The following is an 18697-nucleotide window of genomic DNA, read 5'->3' on the forward strand; positions in this document are numbered from 1 at the left end:
GATATTCTTGGCATTTCTTTTTTCCAATCACTATTTTTCATCTCTGTTCTGTCAATCACCTTTTTCAACCCCTTAATGGTTTAAAACCTTTTTTATCACACTCTTTGATTAAAATTCAGTCCGGCTTGGATAAAACTGTCTTCTGACTGAATCAGAGTTAACAACCATTCTCTTTCCAATTAGGTAAATTCATGGCTGGAATGGAGGACCTTCTGCCTCCCAGTTCTCACATTCCTTGAAAGTGAAAGTCACTCAGTCATGTCCGACTATTTGCAACTGCATGGACTGTCCATGGAATTCTCCAGGCCAGAATACTGGAGTGGGTAGTCTTTCCCTTCTCTAGGGGATGTTCCCAACCCAGGGATCAAACCCAGGTCTCCTGCATTGCAGGTGGATTCTTCACCAGCTGAGCCACAAGGGAAGCCTGAGAACACTGGAGTGGGTAACCTATCCCTTCTCCAGGGGATCTTCCTGACCCAGGAATAGAACCAGGGTCTCCCACATTGCAGGTAGATTGTTTCATAACTGAGCTATCAGGGAAGGCCCCACACATTCCTTGACTCATTAGCATTTTACATGGTGGACCATGCCTTCCTTCTTAAATCAATTTCTTCACTTGACTTGAATGCAGCATTCTCTTGGGTTTGCCTTTCTCCACTGACTGTACCTATTCAGTTGCCATTACTTAATCCAGTTCTTTTGCTGCTCTGTCAACGATGGAGTGCTACAGGGTTTGCCTGCAGTTTTCTTCTCTTTTCTTACATTGCCTTTCAAGATAACTTTACCCTAGCGTAATGTTAAGGGCCATTCATATGCATATGTTAATCATTCATATGCATATGTCTGTCACTCAGTCTTGTTTGACTCTTTGAGACCCCATGGACTGTAGCCCAACAGGCTCCTCTGTCCATGGGATTTTTCCAGGCAAGACTATTGGAGTGAGTTGCCATTTCTTTCTCTAGGGGATCTTCCAGACACAGAGATTGAACCTGGGTCTTCTGCATTACAGGCAGATTCTTGACCATCTGAGACTAGGGAACAGCATAAAATAATGTTTCTTCCTTATATTCTTTATCTCCAGATTTATTTAACTATCCCATATCTAATCACCCGTCTCCTCCCACCCCCAATCCCTCCCAGCATCAGAGTCTTTTCCAGTGAGTCAACTCATCGCATGAGGTGGCCAAAGTATTGGAGTTTCAGCTTTAGCATCAGTCCTTCCAATGAACACCCAGGGTTGATCTCCTTTAGAATGGACTGGTTGGATCTCCTTGCAGTCCAAGGGACTCTCAAGAGTCTTCTCCAACACCACACTTCAAAAGCATCAGTTTTTAGGCGATCAGCTTTCTTCACAGTCCAACTCTCACATCCATACATGACCACTGGAAAAACCATAGCCTTGACTAGACGGACCTTGGTTGGCAAAGTAATGTCTCTGCTTTTTAATATATTATCTAGGTTGGTCATAAGTTTCCTTCCAAGGAGTAAGCGTCTTTTAATTTCATGGCTGCAATCAGCATCTGCAGTAATTTTGGAGCCCAAAAATATAAAGTCTGACATTGTTTCCACTGTTTCCCCATCTATTTCCCATGAAGTGATGGGACCAGATGCCATGATCGTTTTCTGAATGTTGAGTTTCAAGCCAACCTTTTCACTCTCCTCTTTCACTTTCATCAAGAGGCTTTTGAGTTCCTCTTCACTTTCTGCCATAACGGTGGTGTCATCTGCATATCTGAGGTTATTGATATTTCTCCTGGCAATCTTGATTCCAGCTTGTGCTTCTTCCAGCCCAGCGTTCCTCATGATGTACTCTGCATATAAGTTAAATAAGCAGGGTGACAATATACAACCTTGATGTACTCCTTTTCCTATTTGGAACCAGTCTGTTGTTCCATGTCCAGTTCTAACTGTTGCTACCTGACCTGCATACAGGTTTCTCAAGAGGCAGGTCAGGTGGTCTGGGATTCCCATCTCTTTCAGAATGTTCCACAGTTGATTGTGATCCACACAGTCAAAGGCTTTGGCATAGTCAATGAAGCAGAAATAGATGTTTTTCTGGAACTCTCTTGCTTTCGCCATGATCCAGCGGATGTTGGCAATTTGATCTCTGGTGCCTCTGCCTTTTCTAAAACCAGCTTGAACATCTGGAAGTTCATGGTTCACATATTGCTGAAGGCTGGCTTGGAGAATTTTGAGCATGACTTTACTAGCGTGTGAGATGAGTGCAATTGTGTGGTAGTTTGAGCATTCTTTGGCATTCCCTTTCTTTGGGATTGGAATGAAGACTGACCTTTTCCAGTCCTGTGGCCACTGCTGAGTTAGCCTACTCTTATCCCAAGGTACTTTCCTGTCCCCAAAGGACTGAGACTGAAAGTTACATTTTCCAATGAAAATGGACCCCTTTGAAGCTAGGTTTCTCAAAGGTGAATTTGTTTTTAACAATATATATACTTGCTAAAATTTGAAAGGCAGAAGTAAGGTAGAGACTATCTTCTTCAATCTTAGATTTTATTTTTCCTTCAGTGCAGTTCAGTTCAGTTGCTCAGTCATGTCCGACTCTTTGCAACCCCATGAATCGCAGCATGCCAGGCCTCTCTGTCCATCACCAACTCCTGGAGTTCACCCAAACTCATGTCCATCGAGTCAGTGATGCCATCCAGCCATCTCATCCTCTGTTGTCCCTTTCTTCTCCTGCCTCCAATCCCTCCCAGCATCAGAGTCTTTTCCAGTGAGTCAACTCTTTCCATGAGGTGGCCAAAGTATTGGAGTTTCAGCTTCATCATCAGTCCTTCCAAAAAACACTCAGGACTGATCTCCTTTAGGATGGACTGGTTGGATCTCTTTGCAGTCCAAGGGACTCTCAAGAGTTTTCTCCAACACCACACTTCAAAAGCATCAGTTTTTAGGTGATCAGCTTTCTTCAGAGTCCAACTCTCACATCCATACATGACTACTGGAAAAACCATAGCTTTGACTAGATGGACCTTTGTTGGCAAAGTAATGTTTCTGCTTTTTAATATGCTATCTAGAGTAAGTGTCTTTTAATTTCATGGCTGCAATCAGCATCTGCAGTGATTTTGGAGCCCGGAAAAATAAAGTCTGACATTGTTTCCACTGTTTCCCCATCTATTTTCCATGAAGAGATGGGACCAGATGCCGTGATCTTAGTTTTCTGAATGTTGAACTTTAAGCCAACTTTTTCACTCTCCTCTTTCACTTTCATCAAGAGGGTTTTTAGTTCCTCTTCACTTTCTGCCATAACCTTGCTCACTAGCAAAGACACGGAAATTGAATTTTTTCTGTGGCATCTCTCTAGAGTTCATTCTCCACTTTCCTGGGTGATGAAAAAGAGTTGTAACATCATAAATGATGACCAATGACATCTTGCTTCTGGCTTTCTGGTTATTTCTGACATAGCAGAAGCCATACTCTAGCTCATTTCTCTGATCATTTATAGGAATTTTGGAGGCTCCTACTTTCCTGCATCACATTCTTTCCTATTTATAACAGCTAGAATCATTTTTAATTCTCTGCATTGACAGAACTTTTAGCTGGAGTTTCGCCTTTCATTCTTGCTTCTTACAGTCCTTTCTTCACTCAATAGCCAGAACAATCAAGATGTTTTACTCCTCTGCTGAATATCCTCCAATCACCTTCCTTCTTATTTAAAATTAACCTTATATCCCTCACCATAATCTCTAAGCCCATTTATGATTGGTCACTGCTCACATCTCCTACCACCTTCTCTTAATTCACTCCTATCCAATCGCTCTGATTTAATCATACTGCCCTAATATATCAGCTTCATTTCAAGATAGATACACTTTTTGTCTTTTCTCCCTAAAATTCTCTGCCTTCCTTTGCCTTATTCTGCTCTTCATTCAAACTCTCCATAAATACCACCTTCAGAAAAAGGCCTTTATTCCCTAAATTTGCATTAATATTTCTGTTTGTTGGCTCATCTCTCCTAGGAGAGGAAAAATCCCATGAGGACAAGGACCTTGCCTGTTTTACTTCTTACTGTACTTACACAATTAGAACAGTTCCTAAAAGAAACTTTAAAAAAATAATAATAATGTGAATTAAATAAATAAATAAGTGAGGTCAGTTTTTGCAAAAGCTTTTGGCCAAAGAGAAAATGTATCTAAATATGACCAATTTTTGAACATTTAAAAATAACACAAAGGTTGGATTTGAAGTGTCTGCTACATATAAGTCTTATTTGAGGTTAAATATATAGATTATCTTTTTTCTAATGATTCAAATTCACTAGCGTTTAAATGCTTTGGACTGAATTGAAATTTAAATATTATAGCTTGCTTGCTTACTCAGTTCTGTTCAGTTCAGTCACTCAGTCATGTCCAAATCTTTGCAACTCCATGGACTGCAGCAAGCCAGGCCTCCCTGTCCATGACCAACTCCAGGAGCCTACCCAATCTCATGTCCATTGAGTCTGTGATACCACCCAAGTATCTCATCCTCTGTAAGGTGTAAACATATAATGTACCCTTTCAAATATCCATAAGTAGTTATTGCTACTGAGTGAGAAGGAAAGAATATATTATTAAAAACATTGTGATCTTAACTAGAGAAAGAGAAAGGCTATCTAAGTTCTTGGCTTTATTTGAACTTTATTTTGTTTTATACTTTTTTTTACATGATTACTGCAGAAACAGTTCAACCAAAAAGACTATTTCCTTTCAGGCAACTTTCCTTCTGTTATTTTTATTGGTGTTGTTTCATCGAACAACAAAACTGCAAGACTTCGTTTATCTATTCAATATGTAAATGTTGTAGTTATCTCATGCCAGGAAGAAAAAATATATAACAGATATTAATACATAACAATGATTTAAATGATAACAATTTTTGTTAATTAACATATTTTGACAGAATAAATTTATGTTCCAAAGTCAGTCACTTGAACGTTTATCTCCCAGATCAAAATGTTTATTATGCATTTAAAAATATTATGTATGTACATGCCCTAAACAGTAGGAATATAAGCATCATTGTTTAGTTTATATTATAATATTGTTAAATTCTGAATGGGTTCCAGTAAACAATGAAAATTGCTCTTTAAATTATTATGCTAAACAACTGTTTAGCATCATGTGGGTCAAAAATCAAACAGTTGTTTTCAGCTGACATTCTCCAGTGTTCAAACAGACAAAACTACATAACCATTTCCCGCACATCAGTTATGCCATTATTTGAGCCAGTGGTGAGCATGTTATGATACTGAACTATTTAAAATCAATTAACAAACAGGTGCCAAAATGAAACTATTTCATGGTTAGCTAACAATTGGGAAAAATTACTAGGAAAATACTTTTTGAGATTTAGACCTTAGTTGCATCAATAACTATAAGAAAAATGTTCTTCCTTTTTCACTACCAGTGACTGAAATTAGCTGAAGACTGAAAGCTTTAAATTAAAGGCCAACTGAGACCACTTGACTGTAGATGCAGCTTAGGTGAAAATGCTGTGTCATTTGGAAGAATTTTATAATTAAATTTCTTTTGAGGTTCACAATTTGTTTTCATCTTGCCTACTTGCATTTTTTTTTGTCAATTCACAGTTAAGTGGTCAGACTTTAAAGAGTAATTCACAAATAATAAAGATACTAGAAATACTCAAATAACAAAGATACTAGAACATTTTCCTTATTCCTAGAAATACCTTCATACCCTTTTACCTCCTTCTCAATCCCTATAAACAAAGATAGTTTCAACTTTAGCTAAAGTTTGAAACTTAAGTAAACAAAATCAAAGAATATGCATTCATGTCTGCTTGTTTTTATGTTGTTGTTTTTTTTCTTTTTAAAATTTCCATTGTGCTTATGTTATTGATTTCAGGTCTCTCTTCTTATAGCATTTAAGGCCTACTTTATACGCATGTGAACATTTCCTTTGTTTTTTGAGTTTTTTTTTAACTAATATTCAGTTGAAATATTTTTGAGCTTTCTTTGTGAACTATATGTTATTTAGAAGTGTGCTGCTTAGTTTCTAAGTATTTGGAAGTTTCTTAGTATCTTATTGCTATGGATTTCTAATTTAATTCCATTACAGTCACAGAATATACTCTGCAAATTTCAAAATTTTCAAAATTTGTTGAATATTTATTTTTTCCCCAGGATAATGTTTGTGTTAACAAATATCCCATGTGCACTTAAAAATATTGTGCACATTATAGATTTTTGGGGGTAATATCACATAAATCTTGTCTCCCCAGGTGGCACTAGTGGTAAAGTACCCTCTTGCCAGTGCTAGAGACATGAGAGACATGGGTTTAATCCTTGGGTTGGGAAGATCTCCTGGAAAAGGAAATGGCAACCAACTCCCGTATTACTACCTGGAGAATCCTATGGACAGAGAAGCCTGGTGGGCAACAGTCCATAGGGTCACAAAGAGTTGGACACGACTGCTTGAAGAACATCACACAAATCTTAATTAAGTTAACTTGGTTTATCATTTTTTTTCAAAATTTTTATCTTTACTGATTTTAACCTCCTTGTTCTATCAATTATGTTTCTTCCTGTGTGTATGCTCAGTCATGTCTGACTCTTTGCAACACTTTGGAATGTAGCCCTCCAGACTCCTCTGTCCATGGGATTTTTCCAGGCAAGAGTACTGAAGTGGGTTGCCATTTCCTCCTCCAGGGAATATTCCCAAACCAAAGATCCAATATCCGTCTCCTTAGTCTCCTGCATTGCAGATTCTTCGTTACTGAGTTATCAGGGGAGCCCTATCAATTATGATAGTGGATGTTAAAACTTTCAGTGATGATTATTTGATTTGTCTAATTTTACCTTTAGTTATGCCAATTTTTGCATTATATATTCTGGCATTTACAATTTTCTATCTTCCTAATAAATTATCCATTTATCTTATCAGTAGTCACACTTTCTCTGGTTATCCTTTGTTCTGACTTCTAATTTACCTAATATTAAAATAGCTAGAAAACTAGGAATAAAACCACTATATGACCCAGCAATCCCACTCCTAGGCATATACCCTGAGGAAACCAAAATTGAAAAAGACACATGTATCCCTTTGTTCATTTCAGCACTATTTACAATAGCTAGAACATGGAAGCAACCTAAATGTCCATTGACAGATGAATGGATAAAGAAGCTGTGGTATATATACACAGTGGAATATTACTCAGTCATAAAAAGATTGAGTATTTGAGCCAGTTCTGATGAGGTGGATGAAACTAGAACCTATTATAAGGGTGAAGTGAGTCAGAAAGAGAAAGATAAATATTGTATTCTAATGCACATATAGGATATCTAGAAAAATGGTACTCAAACATTTATTTACAGGGCAGCAATAGCGAAATAGACATAGAGAATTGATTTATGGACGTGGGGAGAGGGGAGGAGAGGGTGAGATGTGTGGAAAGAGTAACGTGGAAACTTACATTACCATATGTAAAATAGAAAGCCAATGAGAATTTGCTGTATGGCTCAGGAACTCAAACAGGGGCTCTATATCAACCTAGAGGGGTGGGATAGGGAGGGAGATGGGAGGGAGGTTCAAAAGGGAGGAAATATATGTATACCTATGGCTGATTCATGTTGAGGTTTGACAGAAAACAACAAAATTCTGTAAAGCAATTATCCTTCAATAAAAAATAAATAAAAAAAATAAAAAAAAACAAGACCATCTTTTCTATGCTTAATATTTGCATATATGCCTTTTACCTTCCTTTTCTATTCAATCTATGTATTTAGAAGTAGACCAAATATGGATAACCCTTCCTTTTACAGATAGTCTGACTCTCTCTTTCAATAGCAGTATATACTCCATATCTATTTACTGTAATTATTAATATTATTTTACTTAGATCTACCATCTTGCTATTTATTTATCACTTGTCCCATTATTCAATTCCTTTTTAACTCTTCTGCCCTCTCTTTGTATCAATGTAGTAATTTTTTTTTGTATTTCATCTTCACTATTGTCTTATCAGCTCTTTGATTTATTTTTCAGTCATTACTCTAGAGATTGCAATATGAAATCTTAACATGTTACAATCTAATTAGTTAATATCCACCCTTTATTTCAAATGTTAAAACTTGAAAAATACAATCTTGTTTTCATACTTTATCACTTTATTTGTAAATACATATATTATAAAGTTTCACAATACAATGTTATCATTTTATTAAAATATCCAAGTAACTTTCAAAGAACTAGACAAGAGAAAGAAAGTCTTTTGTATTTACCATCTACTATTTTGGGGTGCTTTTTAGTCTTTCTTATCAACTTCAGTTTGTTGATATTTCCCTGTAGTCTAAAGAATTTTTCTTAACATATCTTACAACACAGTAAGCTTAAATAAGCTTTTATTTATCTGAAAAACTGTTCTTATTTCACCCTCAGATGTTTAAGCAGGTTTTAGAAAAGGCAGAGGAACCAGAGATCAAATTGCCAACATCCGCTGGATCATGGAAAAAGCAAGAGAGTTCCAGAAAAACATCTATTTCTGCTTCATTAACTATGCCAAAGCCTTTGACTGTGGAGATCACAAGAAACTGTGGAACATTCTGAAAGAGATGGGAATAGCAAACCACCTGACCTGCCTCTTGTGAAACCTGTATGCAGGTCAGGAAGCAACAGTTAGAACTGGACATGGAACAACAGACTGGTTCCAAATAGGGAAAGGAGTACATCAAGGCTGTATATTGTCACCCTGCTTATTTAACTTATATGCAGAGTACATCATGAGGAACGCTGGGCTGGAAGAAGCACAGGCTGGAATCAAGATTGCCGGGAGAAATATCAATAACCTCAGATATGCAGATGACACCACCCTTATGGCAGAAAGTGAAGAGGAACTATGAAGCCTCTTGAGGAAAGTGAAAAAGGAGAGTGAAAAGGTTGGCTTGAAACTCAACATTCAGAAAACAAAGATCATGGCATCTGGTCCCATCACTTCATGGGAAACAGATGGAAAAACAGTGGAAACAGTGTCAGACTTTATATTTTTGGGCTCCAAAATCACTGCAGATGTTGATTGCAGCCAGGAAATTAAAAGACGCTTGCTGCTTGGAAGGAAAGTTATGACCAACCTAGATAGCATATTAAAAGGCAGAGACATTCCTTTGCCAACCAAGGTCCGTCTAGTCAAGGCTATGGCTTTTCCCATTATCATGTATGGATGTGAGAGTTGGACTGTGAAGAAAGCTGAGCACTGAAGAATTGATGCTTTTGAACTGTGGTGCTGGAGAAGACTCTTGAGAGTCCCTTGGACTGCAAGGAGATCCAACCAGTCCATTCTGAAGGAAATCAATCCTGGGTGTTCATTGGAAGGACTGATGCTAAAGCTGAAACTCCAAAACTTTGGCCACCTCATGCGACGAGCTGACTCACTGGAAAAGACTCTGGTGCTGGGAGGGGTTGGGGGCGGGAGGAGACGGGGACGACAGAGAATGAGATGGCTGGATGGCATCACCGGCTCTGTGGACATGAGTTTGAGTGAATTCCGGGAGTTAGTGATGGACAGGGAGGCTTGGCGTGCTGTGATTCATGGGGTCGCAGAGTCGGACACGACTGAGCAACTAAACTAAACTGAACTGAATGCAAATAATGTTTTTCTGGATAAGTAATATTCAGTTGACATAACTTTCAGTAATAGATGACCTAAGAGACATAGTAATCATTTCTTCTTACAGATGTTCCATGTATATCTATATGAATTCAAGCCCTGGAAATAACTATATTATTAGCTCACTACAGATTGTCTTCATTCAGTTAGGCATTGACATATCATTGACTTCTACATTCCTAAAATTCTTAATGAAGAAATTGTTTTACATCTTCTATAAAAGCTCTACCAAATATGTTGTTTATCAGTGTCCCTCACATTAAGATCCAGATTTCTATTAGATGTTAGAAATAGAACAAAAGTTTATCTAATTAGGAATATAGGTTTCCTTTAATTAAAATAATTACATGAAAATATATCATATTTCCCTTTTTAACCTTGAGAGTCAAAACAAATCTTAAGGAGCAGTTTGAGTCACTGAATTAGCATAGATACAGAATGTAAAAAGAAAATTGCTTTTTTGTATGTGATAATATTCTATTTTAATTTTATTTTTTAAAGTAGCCAGGGTATAGATATTTTACAAATTATTATCTTGCATCTGGCAGAAATAACATAAATCAAAAAGGTTTTATATGTTTAAACTTATATCATGTTTGCCATTAAGCTCATTCAGGCTTTTGCAGAAGATGGTACAGAAAACTCAAATGAAATTTTTGGCCAAGCCATATATACATATATATTATATATTCATTTCTTTTCTATGGGCATGGATATCTCATCAAGTTTCAACCCCCACCCTTTGCATTCTCCCCACCACACCACACTGTGAGGAAAGCTTTCTGAAGGCACATCTCTTGTCTAGAGCTATGGTTATGTCACAACTAAAAGAGTTGAGAGTTGAAAGGTAAATAAATGACTACAAGGAATCAGTACAAACAGAGAGTGGAATAATTATATTATAGGTTTTGAGGATTGGTGTACAACACAATGAACTAATGATAGGAGCCCTGAAATAAGGCTCTGTGAGCAAATAGGAGGCAGATGTACAAAAAAAATAATAGTAATACTAAGAAAACTGCCTGCTACTTATACCTGCTTCAGCATGTTCTATCTGATATGATGTTTAGTACTTCGGCTCCATTAAGAAAAAATTGATGGTTCACAAATAGAAAAAAATACAAGAAACTATAGATATGAAAAAGAGTTTTTTTAAAAAAACATATTTGACAAATAGAGTAAAAATGATTTACTGTCCATTCTTGAACTTTTGCTTTTTTATTTACTGAAATATACTTACGGAATACATAACATAATCAGTTCAGTTCAGTTGCTCAGTTGTATCTGACTCTTTCTAACCCCATGAAATGCAGCACCCCATGCTTTCCTGTCCTTCACCAACTCCCAGAATTTACTCAAACTCCTGTCCATCAAGTCAGTGATGCCATCCAACTATCTGTCCTCTGTCATCCCTTTCTCCTCCCACCTTCAATCTTTTCCAGTATCAAGATCTTTTCAATAAGTCAGTTCTTTGCATCAGGTGGCCAAAGTATTAAAGTTTCAGCTTCAGCATCGGTCTTTCCAATGAATATTCAAGACTGATTTCATTTAGGATGGATTTTCTTGCAGTCCAAGGGACTCTCAAGAGTATTCTCTGATACCACAGTTCAAAAGCATCAATTCTTTGGTGCTCAACTTTCTTTATGGTCCAACTCTCACATCCATATATGACTACTGGAAAAACCGTAGCTTTGACTATACGGACATTTGTTGGCAAAGTAATGTCTCCACTTTTATTATGCTGTCTAGGTTGGTCATAGCTTTTATTCCAAGGAGCAGGCATCTTTTAATTTCATGACTGTAGTCACCATCTGCACTGATTTTGGAGCCTCCCAAAATAAAGTCTTTCATTGTTTCCATTGTTTCCCAATCTATTTGCAATGAAGTGATGGCACCAGATGCCATGATCTTAGTTTTCTGAATGTTGCGTTTTAAGCCAACTTTTTCACTTTCTCTTTCACTTTCATAGAGGCTCTTTAGTTCTTCCTCGTTTACTGCCACAAGAGTGGTGTCATCTGCATATCTGAGGCTATTGATATTCCTCCCTGAAATCTTGATTCCAGCTTGGGCTTCAACCAGTCTGGCATTTCGTATGATGTACACTGCATATAAGTTAAATAAGCAAGGTGACAATATACAGCCTTGATGTTCTCCTTCCCTGATGTGGATCCAGTCTACTGTTCCACGTACAGTTCTAACTGTTGTTTCTTGACTTGCATACGCTTCTCAGGAAGCAGGTACGGTAGTCTGGTATTCCAGTCTCTTTAAGAATTTTCCACAGTTTCTTGTGATGCACACAGTGAGGTGTGTGATCCACACAGTCAGGAGTGTGATCCACACACTTAACATAATGAGGGCATTTAAATTGCAATGAAATAAACATAGACTTAATCTTAGAGTCATTTTTATTCTCATCCAGTAGAGAAAGATAAGTTCATAAATATTTAGAGTCCAAGGTAAATGTGATCTGTAAGAGATGTATAGAAAATATGCTAAGGAAGGTGACTAAAGAATGAAATGATTTCCCCTGAAGACTTTATATATGGTTCAAAAATATCCTTGACTTTAAAGAAAAGATTGGTGATTCAAAGTCAAAGATATAGGTGAAGACAAAGCATTAATGTTATGAATGGGCATTTTTTCTGTTTCTTTGGTTTTTTTTTTAATAATGGTAATGAGGTGAAGGTCTTGTGGTGATCTTAATAACAGTGGTAAACAATGATTACATAGAAAATTTTATAAAGAACATAGCACCATGTGTCCTCCAGTATATAGTTACTATTTTAGGAATAATGGCCATTAAGTCTGCTGTTCTTGAATGTTTTAGTTATAATTTTGTTTTATATAATTAGACTGTAAAACATTTTAGCTAATATCCCTGTTGACTTAAGTGGCACAAATACCGCCTTTCCTTCTCCTATAAGGTAGCAAACATTCCCTTTGCCTCACTGTTTGCTGTGACCCTTCAGAAGATTTGCCATGGTAGTGGATGGAAAAGTATTTAATCCAGTCATAGGACAATCTGCACTATTTTAGGGAAAGAACTCAGTAACTTGGGCTTACATAAAGGGCCTGCTGGCCAGCAACTCCCTTGCAGTTCATCCTGTAATCATAGGATGAATGACATGCTCATTTATTTCTTTTGAAATACTTATTAGTCACAGCAGCAGGATTTTTCCCAGGAGCAAATAGCTGACCAATTCTTGCTGCAGTTTAATAGAACTTCTTGGCCTGGGGGATCTCTCTAACTGGGGATTCCACTTGCACAGGTACGTGACACAGCCAAGGAAGAAAGCAAAGGTGAGCTCTGCCTTCACCTGCCAAGGGCTCTGTGGTTGACCTCTCAATAAAGGAGGAAAACGGTTTGAAACAGTGGTCATGCCTGACTGACATAGTGACCAACCAAACCCTCAGAGGAAAGAAGATATTGGGAAAGGTGTTTAAACTCTGCCTGAATTGTTTAGTACTCAGGCAGTCAGATTCTCTGAGAAATTATGAACCTAGATGACCCTTGTGAAAAGTCTGACTTTCTGCTTTAAAAAAGATAATGTAAAAATGAAAGCTAAGCTTTTTAATCTTTGGACATTCTAACATGCCACATTTATGAATTTGTTGATGTCGTTTAAAAAAATCAGAACTTTGCAACTTGCAATGGGTGATGAGTCATCTTTCAGAAACATGCTGTACATTATACATTTTCCTTTAACTACTCATTTATGACACAAAATCCTTTGTCTCAGGCTTAGGTGCTTTCCTGTACCTGATGCATATAACATAAAGACTAGAAGTTTTATGAAGGCAAGGATTTTATCTGCTTCATCTTAGTCTCACGAGGGTCTAACATAATGCCTGGTTTGATTGCCAATGCTTAGTAAATATAAAATGTTTAATAAAATTACTCACCATATGCTCATGTATACTCATTGGTTTAGATGTTTCACGATGATTAAAAAAATTCCCAAATGAAACATCATACTAGCAACACAAACAAGACAACTCTGGTCTTCTTAATTTCTCATCATCCCCCAGAGCGGTGATCCAAGCGGAAAACTTCAGAATCGTCTTTTCAGAATCATCAGTCATTAGTATTTGAAAATGTCAGTTCACTTCTTCAACAAATATTTTGTGGTTTCTTATAGCTATACAACATGAAATTACACTAAAATTCGTAAGTTATGGTTCTTCAGTCTGCCCAGAGTCATTCTGATACAGAATAAGGGCTTCATAATTAAGAGCTCAAGTTCCTGGTGCAATTATTCAAGTTGTTCTTTCAAACAGTGTAAGTGATTTTTCTCATTTAATCAACAAAAAATTAGGTAACTGCTATTATGAGGAAACTGAGTCACAGGGAACTTAATTGTTCCTTAATATTATTCAACTAAGTATGGAATCCAGTAGACCCAGAGACTGAATTCTGAACGACTGCTATGGTGGTTGTTGTTTTGATATTGCATACTGACTGAGTTTTTTTTAAGACTATGGCTTGTATTTCTTTTTTTTTGGCACACACTTTTTATTTTTATTTTTTTGTCTTTTTTTTTAATTGGAGGCTAATTCAGTTCAGTTCAGTTCAGTTCAGTCGCTCAGTCGTGTCCGACTCTCCGCGACCCCATGAATCACAGCACGCCAGGCCTCCCTGTCCATCACCAACTCCCGGAGTACACTCAAACTCATGTCCACAGAGTCGGTGATGCCATCCAGCCATCTCATTCTCCGTCGTCCCCTTCTCCTCCCGCCCCCAACCTTTCCCAGCATCAGAGTCTTTTCCAGTGAGTCAACTCGTCTCATGAGGTGGCCAAAGTATTGGAGTTTCAGCTTTAGCATCAGTCCCTCCAATGAACATCCAGGATTGATCTCCTTTAGAATGGACTGGTTGGATCTCCTTGCAGTATAAGGGACTCTCAAGAGTCTTCTCCAACACCACTACAATATTATATTGGTTGGTTTTGCCATACATTGACATGAATCCGCCCTGGGTGTACATGTGTTCCCCTTCTTGAACCCCCCTCCCACCTCCCTCCTCCCCATATCCTCCCTCTGGGTCATCCCCGTGCACCAGCCCCGAGCATCCTGTATCATGTGTCAAACCTGGACTGGTGATTCATTTCACATATGATAATATACATGTTTCAATGCCATTCTCCCAAATCATCCCACCCTCACCCTCTCCCACAGAGTCCCAAAGACTGTTCTATACACCTGTGTCTCTTTTGTTGTCTCGTATACAGGGTTAAGGTTACCATCTTTTAATAAACTAAGATATCTTGAGCTAACTTTTTCTTTACTGGAGTTTCTTTCAGAGTCAGGTAATGCTGATTTTTGGGAACGAAGACAACAGGAGTATATGATTAACTGGAATCTGTTATTGAAAAGGGATTGATAGGCATGTATTGTAATGACTAATGGAAAGACAAATAGTAATGGTGGAGAAAAATCCATGCTTTTAGGTTTTTGCTCTCATATCAGCATGGTGGTGGTGGTGGTTTATTTGCTAAGTTGTGTCCAACTCTTGAGACCCCCATGGACTATAGCCTGCCAGGTTCCTCTATCCATGAAGCTTTCCAGGCAAGAATATTGGAATAGGTTGCCACTTCCTGCTCCATCACATCAGCATACGGGTACCTATATCCTTTCCCTGCTCTTCATCTCATTTTCACTTTTCTAAGTTTTCAGAAATGTTGGAAATATTTCTATCTTTCTGCATCCTCTCCCATCAGCTTAATGATATACTTTCAGTGATAATTTGAGCAAACAAATCTTTGCTCTTAAAGCTGTGAATTTAGCTGAAGTGGGTAGCATTTTAGACAATTTAGTGAGTGAAATTAACTTTGTAGAAGATCCAAAGGGTTTGGCTAGGACATCTGACACACAGTCAGCAACTAAAAGTCTGGGATCTGTCGATTGGCACCCAGATGTCAAGAAAAGGCATCCAGGAACTGAGGAAATCTGTCCTGCAGTGGGCAGTAAGCATTCCAATGTACAATTGGCAAAAATTCCACAATGGATAAGTTAGTATCCAGTGACTCACTGGAAAAGACTCTGATGCTGGGAAAGGTTGGGGGCTGGAGGAGAGGGGGATGACCGAGAATGAGATGGCTGGATGGCATCACCGACTCTGTGGACATGAGTTTGAGTGAACTCCGGGAGTTGGTGATGGATAGGGAGGCCTGGCATGCTGTGATTCATGGGGTCGCGGAGAGTCAGACACGACTGAGCGACTGAACTGAACTGAACTGAACTGAATTCAGTTCAATTCAATTCAGTCACTCAGTCATGTCTGACTCTTTGCAACCCCGTGGACAGCAGCATAACATGCGTCCCTGTCCATCACTAACTCCTGGAGCATGTTCAAATTCATGTCCATCGAATCGGTAATGCCATCCAACCATCTCATCCTCTGGCATCCCCTTCTCCTCCTGCCTTCAATATTTCCCAGAATCAGGGTCTTTTATAACAAGTCAGTTCTTTGCATCAGGTGACCAAAGTATTGGAGCTTCAGCTTCAGCACCGGTCCTTCCAATGAATATTCAGGGTTGATTTTCTTTAGGATGGACTGGTTGGATCTCCTTGAAGTCCAAGGAACTCTCAAGAGTCTTCTCCAACACCACAGTTCAAAAGCATCAATTCTTCAGTGCTCAGCTTTCTTTATGGTCCAACTCTCACATCCATACACGACTATTGGAAAAACCATAGCTTTGACTATATCAACTTTGTCGGCAAAGTAATGTCTCTACTTTTTAATATGCTGTTTAGGTTTGTCATAGCAGTATTTCTTCCAATGAGCAAGTGTCTTTTAGCTTCATGGCTGCAGTCACCATCTGCAGTGATTTTGGAGCGCAAGAAAAGAAAGTTTCTCACTATTTCCATTGTTTACCCATCTATTTGCCATGAGGTGATGGGACCGGATGCCATGATCTTAGTTTTCTGAATGTTGAGTGTTAAACCAACATTTCACTCTCTTCTTTTACTTTCATCAAGAGTCCTTTTAGTTCCTCTTCACTTTCTGCCATAAGGGTGGTGTCATCTGCATATCTGAGGTTATTGATATTTCTTCCAGCAATCTTGTAATCAGGTAAGTACCTTTCCTCGATTGACATGGGGATTTTTAGAAAGGTATTTAGAGAGAAAATATCACTGTCATAGAAGAAGTAAGAAAAATATTTGTTTAGTGGCACTTATGAGTTTAGTTTTTGATGCATAAAATGGGAAGAGTCAGTGGAATACTCCAGGTGAAAATTTTAAAAGTTAAAGAAAATATACAAAAGTAATTGAGAGAGCATAGTCACACATTATGGGGGCTTCCCAGGTGGCATGGTGGTAAAGAATTTGACTGATAATGCAGGTGATGCAAGAGATGTGGGTTCAACCCTGAGTCGGGAAGACCTTTTGGCATAGGAACTGACAATGTACTCCTATATTCTTGCCTGAATATCCAGTGGACAGAAGAGCCTGATGGGCTAAAATCCTTAGGGTTGCAAAGAGGTGGACACGACTGAGTGGCTGAACTTACACACAGTCACATATTATATAGTGAGAGTTCTGTGTACCCAGTCACTCAGTTGTGTCCGACTCTTTTGCAACCATTTGAACTGTAGCCCACCAGGCTTCTCTGTCCATGGGATTTTTCAGGCACAACTACTGGAGTGGGTTGCCAGTTCCTACTCCAGGGTATCTTCCTGGCCCAGGGATCGAACACATGTCTCCTTCATCTTCTGCGTTGCAGGCAGTTTCTTTACTGCTGAGCCATCAGGAAAGCTCCACACGAATAATACATGATGTCACATGAGTGGTTAAGACTCATTGAAAGAGTGTTAAAAGGATAGGAAGAGGTTGAAAACAGTGATATAAAAGTTAGGGTTGGGATTTAGACAATGTCTCTAGTTGGCAGCAAGAGAAAGAAGAGCAAAAAGTAGAAGTGATAAACCAAAGAAATTCTAGAAGGAGTTAAATGACTCTGTTTGTTGCTAAGTATTAAGACCACAGCTGGGTGTTCTGTTTGTTCGTTTGATATTTTTAAAATAGTAACTCTTACATCTGACCCTCTCTCTCTATTCATATAATGAAATCTCTGTTACTACTGGCCTTTATACTGAACATTTGATTGTTTCTTCATTTATGAAACTGGTTAACTTTATTATGCCCTTTTGTTCTATTCAACTCTGATTGTATGATTCACATAATTAATTTTGACTGAGTGGTTACTATATATGTGGCACTGTAAGAGTTTTTAACAGTGTTATTTATTTATTTTCCAGGAGAATGTCACACAGTCTCAAAGATTTGGAAGAATTCTGAACCCACCTTGTCCTTGATTTTGTGCCTAGATTGTCCACAGATATATCCATCCTAGTTCTAGTTCCCAAGAGAAAAGAACCTGGAGCAAGGGTTAAATGCTGCTGCTTTCTTTGGAAGGTAAAATCCCAGAGCACTGAGACTGAGAAGAAAAGGGAGCAAGACAGAGAGGAATGTAAAGTAATGTAAGGTAGCATGTTGTTGTGCTGCCCTCTGCCTGATGCCAAACCACAAAGATACAGCCAGCATTGACACAGGAATCTGCCTAGCCACTCAGGACTTCTTTGGGTGCACTGTGTGAATCAAACATTGCTCGGAGAACTCTATGGAAGGGAGAAAGGAGAGGAAATTTATCCTCCCATCTTCTGTTTTCCATCTAATGAATTTTGACTATCGGAGAATTAACTGCCCCACATTTCAGAGCTGTATTTTCCAGTCCCTATAGTAGTTGTTTGGAAAACTATGCCTGTATCCAACCTGGAAGTGATGGGGAAACCTGTCAGGGCCTGTGGTTGGCTTGGCCCTGAGGCCAAAGGGGAAAGACCTCAGACCTTCTGAATAGCCCCAGGTGCTGGCACTAAACATTCCCTGGGCTAAGTCAGTAGGCTGTGACTGTACAAGTGTGGCTGGTTCCTCTGGGAGGATATGCCATAGTGATCATTGAAGAGGGACCAACAACTGAGGGGTTGGAAGACATGTAATCAAGAGGATCATAGAAGATGCATTACCTGTGGCTGCTATGATATCTAAGCATTACTAGCTTCTGCTTATTCAGTTTCTACTTTATCAT

Source organism: Moschus berezovskii, chromosome 16 (genome assembly GCF_049115385.1).
Source record: "Moschus berezovskii isolate FMDL1 chromosome 16, NW_MosBer_1.0, whole genome shotgun sequence".
In the NCBI taxonomy this organism is placed as follows: Eukaryota; Metazoa; Chordata; class Mammalia; order Artiodactyla; family Moschidae; genus Moschus; species Moschus berezovskii.